This window comes from Vipera ursinii (assembly GCF_947247035.1).
Source record: "Vipera ursinii genome assembly, chromosome: 15".
Taxonomy (NCBI): Eukaryota; Metazoa; Chordata; class Lepidosauria; order Squamata; family Viperidae; genus Vipera; species Vipera ursinii.
In genome coordinates, this window is record NC_139528.1 from 7,215,900 (window position 1) to 7,227,410 (window position 11,511).

Consider the following 11,511-nt stretch of genomic DNA (forward strand, 5'->3'; position numbering starts at 1 on the left):
GAAGCAAGAGTCCGCGGGGAAGCCAGATGCGCTTCAACAACCGTGTTACTAACTTCTGTGTGGCCGTAGCTCCCTTAAGGACTCACTCGCGTGTGCTTTTTCAGCCATTTTATTTTATTTTATTCTAAAGATTGAAATGCAAAAGCCCCAAAGAAAAACAGTCAGACCGAGATACAACAGTACGAGACCAGAATGGTTTTTTTTTAAATGTGAATTTAAAAAAATGACAAAAACACATAATCCCCCGTAGTTGGAACACTGACAACTGGATTGCAACAACAATAATAGCTTCTCTTCCCTTTTGCAAAGCAGCTCCAAAATTTTGAGGCTTGTGTGTGCGTTTGCAGCCCAATCGTGATGAGATCTCTCCTGTGAACAAGATAGCGCCTATATTTTCCCAATAATACTGTATTTTCAGTCCAAATGTTGATTGCATTTCTAGTTTTACCATCCCTGGCTAAGACCACACTTGGAATAACTGACGCGGTGGCTCAGTGGGTTAGGACGCTGAGCTTGTCGATCAGAAGGTCGGCAGTTTGGCGGGTCGAATCCCGAGTGCCGCGTAGCAGAGTGAGCGCCTGTTACTCATCCCAGCTTCTGCCAACCTAGCAGTTCGAAAGCACGTAAAAAATGCAAGTAGAAAAATAGGGACCACTCCAGTGGGAAGGTAACAGCGTTCCGTGCGCCTTTGGCGTCCAGTCATGCCGGCCACATGACCACGGAGACGACGTTAGCAGGGGTCTTCAAGCTTGGCCCTCGCCAGCTGAGGAATTCTGGGAGTTGGAAGTCCACAAGTCACAAAAGGGCCACCTTTGAAGACCCCTGCTCTAGAAAAAGTGCAAAGAGCAACCAAGATGATTATAGGGGGGTGGACGCTAAAACATAGCAGTTGCTGGAGTGTCTAGTCTTATTTTAATGAAAAGAAAGATGGGGGGGGGGGACATGATAGCAGTCTTCCAATATTTCTTCCCACAAGGAAGCTATTTTCCAGAAGGCAGAAGGAGCTGCAAGCAACCTGGAACTAAGGAATTTCTTGACAGCGAGAACAATTAATCAGTGGAACAGCTTGCCACCAGACGTTGTGGGTACTCCCAATATACTGGAGGTTTTAAAGAACGAGACTGGATTTGTCTTGAGCGTGGGGTAGGTGGGGTCAGACTAGAAGACCTTCAAGGTCCCTTCCAACACTTCTAATTATTCCGACCTGTCGCACATTACCTTTATGAAAGGAAAAAAATAGCGGGTTCAACAACAGCTGAGCGCAGCGGCCACTCATAGCAATCGGACAGGTGGGCTCTGCCACGCAATGCACCCAGCGGGGCGACGGGGCGACCCCCGCAGCAGTGGTTGAAGTGGAGCTGCTGGGTTTTGGCAGTAGGCAAACATAAGCGAGCCGCTTTGGACAAAAGGTGGCTTGCCTGTGTTTGTCTGCACCCGGCTCCTTTGTGCACCTGGCGAAGCTGGCATCTGTTTGGCAAAGGTGCCCGCAGGATGGCTGCCAACTTCCCCTTTGCCAATCAGCAGCTGGTTCATATTTCTAACACTTCGAATCGAGCTGCAAATTAAAGAGCTGTTCTCTCCATTCTTTCTCTTCCCACCCCCGCAATCTCCCCTCCCCTTGCTGGATTTTGTCTCTGCCAGGAAGTGAAGGGACTTTTTCCATGTTATTTTCTTTATTTCTATCCCGCTTTTATTATTTTTGCAAACAACTGGAGGTAGCGAATACACACACTGCTCCTTCCTCCTCTTTTCCCCACAACAACCCTGTGAGGTGAGCTGGAGTGAGAAAGATGCCTAAAGTCACCCGGCCAGCTTTTGTGGCTAAGGTAGGACTTGAAGTCAGGGCTTACTGCTTGGCCTTCCATCTCCAGACCGGGGATCTCCAAACTGGGTGGCTTTAAAGACTTGTGGACTTCAATTCCCAGAATTCCCCAACCAGCATGGAGACACACACACCCCCACACACACGGTTTAAACCAAAGAAAGCAGAAACTGACCTCTCTAGGAGAAAGAATCTCTACCTTCTTAAGTCTCTATGCTCTTGCACCCTCCTGTCACTGCATGGCTGGTGATGGAATTCTGGGAATTGAAGTCCACAAGTCTTAAAAGTTGCCAAATTTGGAGGTCCCCGGTTTAAACCAAGGAAAGCAGAAACTGACCTCTCTAGGAGAAAGAATCTCTACCATCTTTTATGTCTACTTTATGCTCTCTGGTCCTCCCGTCACTGCACGGCTGGCGGGGGAATTCTGGGAATTGAAGTCCACAAGTTGCCAAGTTTGGCAACCCCTGCACTAGAACCCAAACTCTCTCGTGTTTCCATCTTTGGCTGCAGATCCTTGGAAATCAAATCAAGGTGTCCAAAATTCAGGACTCGGGTCATTTTGATTCTCTTGATTTGCAGGAAGCTGGTGGCTCTCCCAGGCACTGAGCTCCCAGAATCCCCCGCTGCGGGAAAGTCCTTTTCATCTGGATGGGTGGAAGGCTGAGATCAGGCAGGCCTGAGTTGCCAGCTTGTTCAGTTAAGGCCTGAAAGAGGCAGGTGGGTGGCTGGAGGTGACGCTGGATTTGACTGCCAGGCACCGGTGCGCTTCATTCCCAGAGGAAGTGAGGCGGCTTGCCTGGTTTCTGGAGAAAGCACCATCCCAGATGTTAAAAAGAGATTTTCCCTGCTCGTTCCTCAGATCCAGGGCTTTTCAACCTTTTCACCCATTGTACCACTTTTAGGATAGGGCAGGGGTAGGCAACCTCGGCTCTTTTATGACTCATGGACTTCAACTCCCAGAATTCCTGAGCCAGCTATGCTGGCTCAGGAATTCTGGGAGTTGAAGTCCATGAGTCATAAAAGAGCCGAGGTTGCCTACCCCTGGGATAGGGCAACATCCGAGGACCACCAGTCGCCTAGCAAGGTGCCAAAAACTTGATGACCAAATAGAGAAAAAAAACCAGGAAAAAAGTGATGAAGTACAGGTAGTCCTCGACTTACAACAGTTTGCTTAGCGACTGTTCTAAGTTACAACGGCACTGAAAAAAGTGCCCCCCGAGCCACAGCCAAGCAAGACACCTGCCTGCCCACCTGGCAGCGCTCTTCCTCCTGTCCGAGGTTTTCATTGTCGTGAGCATTTCTGTTGAGGATTGGCAGCGGGGGTGGGGTGGGGGGGGTGTTTGGTTTTTATTCCCCCCCTCCGCTGGGTGATTGCAGCAGGTTTGGGTCCCTTCACATGACCCTGGGACACCGTGACCGTCATAAATATGAATCAGTTGCCAAGCGTCTGAATGTAAATCCCAAGACCCTGGAGATGCTGCAACGTTCCAGCCGATCGGCGCTTCTTCTGGGCTCAGCAGAAGCACCAGGATTAGTGCTGAGCTCCAGCTGGATCCTGGCACTGATCCTGGTGCTTCCGCTGAGCCCCGACAGCCCTGCAGCTCCAGCCGTCTCTCGCTCAGGCTTGTGCGGTGCTGCCACCGGTTCAGCTCATTCCCCTCCCCCGCTACCACTTTTCTAGGATGGTCGCGTACCACCTGCCAGGTGCCCATGTACCACAGGTGGTACCCGTACCACTGCTTGAAAAGCCCTGCTCTGTTCTATGTGAAAGTAAAGAAAAAGGCCAAGGTTGAGGTCAAACTTGGGGTGTGTGTGAAAACCCTAATAAGCAGGCATATACATAGAATGAAGGCTACTGCTAAGCTTGTAAGCCGCCCTGAGTCTTCGGAGAAGGGCGGGATATAAATGGAATTAAAATACAAAATAAAAATAAAAACACACCACCACATCCTTTGGGTTGATTTTGGCCGTGGCTGACCCCCCCCCCCTTCCTGACCCAGGGGAAAAAAACCACATATTTAAAATGCTACCTACGTATTTGAGGATTTTATGCTAAACCTTTCTGGAACTCTTTTGAAAGGATAAAGAGCTCTTGCATTATGAGCTTCTCCCCAAAGGTAAATCTCTCTGCTGCTATTAAGTAAATTTATACGCTGCCTGTCTCACTGTCAAGTAATCAGACAGCTAACTTGGTGGAGCAGTGGGCTAATGCCTCCTTAAGTAACACCAGCTGCCTGCCATTAGTGCAGGTTCGAGTCCCGCCAGGCTCAAGGTTGACTCAGCCTTCCATCCTTCCCAGGTAGGTAAAATGAGGACCCAGATTGTTGGGGGCAATAAGCTGACTTTGTAATAATGCCGCTTGGGGTGTGTGTGAAAGCCCTAATAAGCAGGCATATACATAGAATGAAGGCTACTGCTAAGCTTGTAAGCCGCCCTGAGTCTTCGGAGAAGGGCGGGATATAAATGAAATTAAAAAAATAAAAATAAAATAAAACTATGCCAGAAATGACCATACCAAACAATTCAGAAAGTGAAAAACATTCAAACACTGGGGGTCGAAAGCATTAAGATTCCCACAAGCTCGATAAAAACACCAAGACAGGTAGTCGACTTACAAGTTAGTTTAGTGACTGTTGGAAGTTACAACGGGACTGGGGAAAAAAAAATGACTTAGGACCATTTTTCATGCTTAACAACCGTTGCAGCCTCCCTGCGGTCCTGGAATCAAAATTCAGACGCTTTGGCCACTGACTCACATTTACGACGGTTACAGAGTCCTGGGGTCACAGGATCCCCCTTTTGCGACCTTCCGACAAAGCAAAGTCAATGGGGAAATCCAGATTCACTTTACAAACTGTGTGAACGCCTTAGCAACTGCACTGGTTTGCTTAGCAACTGTGGCGAGAAAGGTCGTAAAATGGGACAAAGCTCGCTTGGCAACGTCAGCCCCAGACAGCTGGGGCTCTGTGGACATACGTCAGGGACTACTTGTGCTAGAAAGTACCAAAACGGCAGGTAACGAAGCATCAGCTATGCCAAAGGACTTATTGGAATTAGAAATTGCAAATGGCTATCTCTTATCTGCAGCCGCAACTCTCAAAAGTCCCTTTGCGCAGCCAAAGACACGTTCTCTCTGCAGCGAACGTGTCTTTGAAGTGTGTTTGTGCAGCTGGAATCAAGATCACGTGAAGTATGAGCACCGCTTTGTAAAGCCTTAGTAAGGCCAAACCTGGAATGCTGCATCCAGTTCTGCTCATCAGGATGTAAAAAAAAAAGATGTTGAGACTCTAGAAAGAGTGCAGAGAAGAGCAACAAAGGTGATCAGGGGACTGGAGGCTAAAACATACAAAGGAACGGTTGCTGGAATTGGGTATGTCTAGTTTAATGAAGAGAAGGATTGACAGGATAGCAGTATTCCAGTATTTCAGGGGCTGCCACAAAGAGGAGGGGGTCAACTTATTTTTCAAAGCTCCAGAACAAGGCAAGACAAGGAACAACGGATGGAAACTAATCAAGGAGAGAAGCAACCTGGAATTAAGGAGAAATTTCCTAACAGTGAGAACAATTAAGCCGTGGAACAGCTGGCCACCAGAGGTTGTGAATGCTCCAACACTGGAAGTTTTTAAGAAGAGACTGGACAGCCCATTTGTCTGGAATAGTATAGGCTTTTCTGCTTATGCAGGTGGGGTTGGTATAGAAGACCGCCAAGATCCCTTCCAACTCTTTTTTTTATTAAAGAGTTTTACAAAAACAAAATTTTACAATATATCCCCAAATCCCTCCCACCCCAAACCCACCCACTTCCCCCCCCCACTTCCCCGAGCTAAATACAGGATTATAGTTACAATAATCATATTCTAAATAAAAATTATGCATAATATACAATTAACCAATGTTGGAGGTGTGGTAGTTTAGAAGCTACTTATTTTCACATATGGTGGACTTGTAGAAATATAAAAGCTTTTTGGATTAAAATTTGGTGGAACATTCAAAAGATTTTTAAGAGAAAGATAAAGTTTTCCCCGCAATTGTTTTTATTGGGTATTGTTGTAGATTGTGATGTTAAAGAAACTAACTTGATGTTGAACATGATAACGGCAGCACGGTTACTGGTGGGACAATATTGGAAGAAGGATAGTTTGCCCACTGTAGAAGAAAGGGGGTTTAAAGTTTCGAATCTTGCAGAAATGTCTAAGATTTCTGCTTATCTGAAGGATCATTCACAGGAAAGATATATTTCACTTTGGAGGAGATGGATAGATTATATTCAAAACAAATATGGGACTAAAAAGTTCCATTTAGCTTATGAGTAGATTTTAGTGGGATATTGTTATTGGTATGTTGTTTGTAGTTATGTTAAAAGAGAGTTAAAGCGCATTATGAATTTGATCCCTTCCAACTCTTGTCTTCGGTTATCTATTAAATTCTGCATTGGAGCAAATTCATGAAATGAGTTTCAATGTGGAGAAAAGCAAAATCTTACATTTAAGCAGGAAAAATCAAAGGCGCAAGTAGAGACTGGGCGAGACCTGGCTTAAAAACAGCCACTGTCAGAGGGACCTCGGAGTCCTAGTGGACGATCACTTGACCCTGAGCCAGCTGTGTGCGGCAGCCGCCAAAAAAGCTAAGAAAATCCTGGGTTGTATAAACAGAGGCACAGAATCAAGATCACAAGAAGTACTATTACCGCTTTATAAAGCCCTTGTAAGACCACACCTAGAATACTGCGGCCAATTTTGCTCACCCTATCACAAAAAAGATGTTGAGAGTTTGGAAAAAATTCAAAGAGGACTAAAACATACGACGAACGGCTAAGGGATTTGGGCCTGGCTAGTCTAAGGGACGCGGTGGCTCAGTGGGTTAGGACACCGAGCTTGTCGATCAGAAGATCGACAGTTTGGCAGGTCGAATCCCGAGTGCCGCGTAGCAGAGTGAGCGCCTGTTACTCGTCCCAGCTTCTGCCAACCTAGCAGTTCGAAAGCACGTAAAAATGCAAGTAGAAAAATAGGGACCACTCCGGTGGGAAGGTAACAGCGTTCCGTGCGCCTTTGGCGTCTAGTCATGCCGGCCACATGACCATGGAGACGTCCTCGGACAAGCGCTGCCTCTTCGGCTTTGAAACAGAGATGAGCACCGGCCCCTAGAGTCAGAAATGACTAGCACGCATGTGCGGGGGAACCTTTACCTTTACTTTATATATATTTGATTTAGGGATAGTTCCATTTATTTAGAAAAATAGGGACCACTCCGGTGGTAAGGTAACAGCGTTCCGTGCGCCTTTGGCGTCTAGTCATGCCAGCCACATGACCATGGAGACGTCCTCGGACAAGCGCTGGCTCTTCGGCTTTGAAACGGAGATGCCAGTTATGGAGAGTTGGAAACGACTAGCACACATGTGCGGGGGAACCTTTACCTTTACTAGTCTAAGGAAAAGAAGAAATAGGGGAGACATGATAGCAGTGATCCAGTATCTAAGGGGCTGCCACAAAGAAGAGGGGGTCAAGTTATTCACCAAAGCACCAGAGGGCAGGACGAGAAACAACGGTTGGAAACTGACCAAAGAGAGAAGCAACCTGGAACTAAGGAGAAATTTCCTGTCAGTGAGGACAATTAACCAGTGGAACAGCTTGCCACCAGAAATCCTGGGCGCTCCATCGCTGGAGGTTTTTAAGAAGAGACTGGACATCCCCCTGTCTGAGACGATATAGGATCTCCTGCTTGAGCAGGGGGCTGGACTAGAAGACCTCCAAGGTCCCTTCCAGCTCTATTCTATTTCCGAGGTCCAGATTGCAACCGTGTTCCTGCAAAGCAGCCCCAAACCTTGAGCAACTTTATTAACAAATTGCAGCGCAGACAGAACGCGTTTGCACAATGCAGCTAGCTATAAATTAATCTGGGTTTACTCAATCTTAATTTCCTAGGCTTGCCCAAACCATCAGCAAATCACAATGGTTCAGGCCGAGAGAGACAGAACTGTTTCTCCTTGGCAGTCACAGTTCTGTCTCCCAACTCCAGAACTGTTTTTAAGGTAGGTGCTGCGGCTTGGAATCAGACCTTAACCCGCGTTTTGATTCACGCTGATCCCAAAATCGTAACTGGCAAGGCCTAATTTGCTACAGACCAACCAAGGAACGATGCAGAATCGCCCTGATTCCTAGCATCCAGCCAGCTCACCTTTTTTTTTTTTTTCCTGCTTCAAGAGGATGTCTTGTTTTACTTGGAATTGGACGTCAAGCCTTGTCTGATGAGTTCAAACTAGACAGGCTGGGACAAAGAGGAGGGTGGGGCCAGAATGAAAGTTCTGTTTGATTTAATATAGATATTGATTTAAATTAAACCGATCAAGGGCAGTTGCTGTAATATGATGAGTCGGTAAGTTATTTTCCCTTTAAAGGTAAAGGTAGAGGTTCCCCCGCACATGCGTGCTAGTCGTTTCCAACTCTAGGGACCGGTGCTCATCTCCATTTCAAAGCCGAAGAGCCAGCGCTTGTCCAAGGACGTCTCCGTGGTCATGTGGCCGGCATGACTAGACGCCAAAGGCGCACGGAACGCTGTTACCTTCCCACCGTAGCGGTCCCTGTTTTTCTACTTGCATTTTTACGTGCTTTCAAACTGCTAGGTTGGCAGAAGCTGGGACGAGTAACAGGCGCTCACTCTGTTACGCGGCACTCGGGATTTGACCCACCAAACTGCCGACCTTTTGATCGACAAGCTCAGCGTCCTAACCCACTGAGCCACCGCGTCCCTATTTTCCCTTTAGGTCAGATTAAACCATTGTTTCTCAACCAGGCAGCTTTAAGAGGCTCATAAGTCGAGGACTAGCTGTATACACACCCCCATGAAATCACTGGGACTTGAGACTTGGGCTTTTATTGCACACCACTGTAGGAGAAGGACTGGCAGAACCTGGGGGCAGCGTCAAAAGAGGGCTCAGCCTAGAATCCCTACGTAGCCACAAGCGAACTAACCCCAACTTCCCTTGAGTGATGTTGGCCCTTACCTAACTCCCAACAAGTGCTAACCGTAAGTTGAGACGATTCCTGCTTGTAGTCTTTTAGCAATGAAGCAGCTGAATTGAACTGTCAGGTGTGGTCCTGACCTTTCTCCCCTGACAGCAATCTCCAGAGGTACATTAAACGTTTTAGTTAAGCCTTCATTTGCATGCAATTCCATGCCATTTTGGGGACTTCTCTCATCCCGGGGAAGTCACTGCCGCAGTTTGTCATGCAAAGAAAGCCCAAAGTTTCGAAAACCTGGCACGAGGCTTCTGAATGAAGTTCAGCAACTTGCCATCTGCAGCCGGGTCATTCAGCCTCAGCCTGATTAAACAAGGGATCCTGTGGGGTTTGAATAAAATAGAATACCAGTGTTGGAAGGGACCTTGGAGGTCATCTAGTCCAACCCCCCGTTCAGCCAGGAAACCCTATCCCGTTTCAGACAAATGGTTGTCATTCATTTCATTTCATTTTATTAAATTTATATGCCGCCCTTCTCCCTGAGGACTCCGGGCAGCTCACAACAGTAAAAAATTAAAAAACATAGAGTAAAAAATTTAAAAGAGAATTAAACAATAAATGCAAAATTGCAAAACAATTTAACCCAATAAAAAGCTGAATTAAAAAACGTAGTCAGTCCAGGCCCGCTTGTTGGAACAACCATGTCTTCAGGTCATGGCGGAAGGATTGAAGGTCAGGGTCCGTCTGCAGCTCCGGGGGCAGTTCGTTACAGAGGGTCGGCGCGCTCACAGAGAAGGCTCTCCCCCTGGGGATTGCCAGCCGGCATTGCCTGGCCGACGGCACCCTGAGGAGGCCGACTCTGTGGGAGCGAACTGGGCAATGGGAGGTTGACATTGGCAGCAGGTGGTCTCGCAAGTACCCCGGGCCTAAGTTTAAAAACGTCCAGTGTTGGAGCATTCACCGCTTCTGGAGGCAGGTTGTTCCACTGGTTAATTGTTCTAACTGTCAGGAAGTTTCTCCTTAGTTCTAGGTTGCTTCTCTCTTTGGTTGGTTTCCATCCGTTGCTTCTTGTCCTGCCCTATTTGGAGAACAGAATAAAGCTGGAAGGGACCTTGGAGGTCTTCTAGTCCAGCCCCCTGCTCAAGCAGGAGAACCTATACCATCTCAGACAGGTGAATGTCCAGTCTCTTCTTAAAAACCTCCAATGATGGAGCGCCCACGATTTCTTGTGGCCAGCTGTTACACTGGTTGATTGCCCTCCCTGTCAGGAAGTTTCTCCTTAATTCCAGGCTGCTTCTCTCCTTGATCAGCTTCCAACTGTAGCTTGGGTCCCTCTTCACGGCATCTTCCTGGCGGTCTAATGTGTTGGGATCATAGAGTCTTAGGGATGGAAGGGACCTCAGAAATTAGTCCAGCCCCCTGCCCAAAGCAGGACACCTTATTCAACAATAAATAAATAACTTGGTTTAGATGGGGGTCTAAGTTACTGACACTAGGATAGACTGGAAGGGACCTTGGAGGTCTTCTAGTCCAGCCCCCTGCTCAAGCAAGACAACCTGTCCCATCTCAGACAAGTGACTGTCCAGTCTCTTCTGAAAAACTTCCAGTGATGGAGCGCCCACGATTTCTGGTGGCAAGCTGTTCCACTGATTGATTGTCAGGAGGTTTCTCCTTAGTTCCAGGTTGCTTCTCTCCTTGATCAGCTTCCAACCGTAGCTTGGGTCCCTCTTCATGGCATCTTCCTGGCGATGCCAGGAAGGGGAACACCCCTGCTGGATACAACCAGTGGACGAAGCCTGCCTGCTTCCCCGCCTCCCTTCTGCCTTCCTCTCTTCCCTTCTTTGGGACAAGGGCCATTGCTGGGGGTGGGGTGGGGTGGGGGTGGGTGGGAGTTGGCTGGCAAGAGGACTAATTGCCTCCATCTGGCTGCTTGGGGGCCCTGGGGAAGGGTGAGTCAGCCCTGCATCCTGCTAAGCGGGTCACTCTCGGACACAGCTTGGAGGGGCGTTTTTTTTTCTCCTGGCCAAACCCAGTCGGAGTGGTGGGGGGGAGGAAGAGCTGGGCCCCGCCCTGCACAATTCTTGCACAGCTTTTCCTGGGATTTTTTGACTCCCGAGCTCCTTTCTGCGCTTGGGGTCTTCTCCAGCAGGATCTGCTCCTTTGCAGCTGGAATTCCCAATATCCAGAGGAGGAGGAGGAGGAGGAGGGTTCTCAATGAAGAACAAGGAAAAGGGAAAAAAGAAAAAGAAATGAAGGATAGTTTAAGAAGGAGGGAAATGGGAAGAGGGGGAGGAGGGAGGAAGGAGGAAGGAGGAGGAGGAGGAGGAGGAGGAAGAGGAAGAAGAAAGAAGGAGGGGTGGACGAGGAGGAAGAGGAGGAGAACTATTGCTGGCAGCGACAAAATTGTCTCACTTTAAACCACGCTTTTCTTTACCTTTTCGTGGTGTTATTTTTTTATTTTATTTTTGGGTTTGTTCTAATGTGCATTTTTAGCTTTTCAAAACGTTTTAAAAATATTTTTCATTTCTCAAAATTAGGAACAGTTTGCCTTCCGCCTTTCTAACGCTGCTCGATGATCGTAATAAAGATTTGTTTGGCTGATAAGGATTATTATGGTCAGCGGTGCAAAGCCCATTGGCTCTTTTTGCAAGCCTTTGGTGCAAATTCTAACACAGACCATTTCTCTCTCTCTCTCTCTCTCTCTCTCTCTCTCTCTCTCTCTCTCTCTCTCTC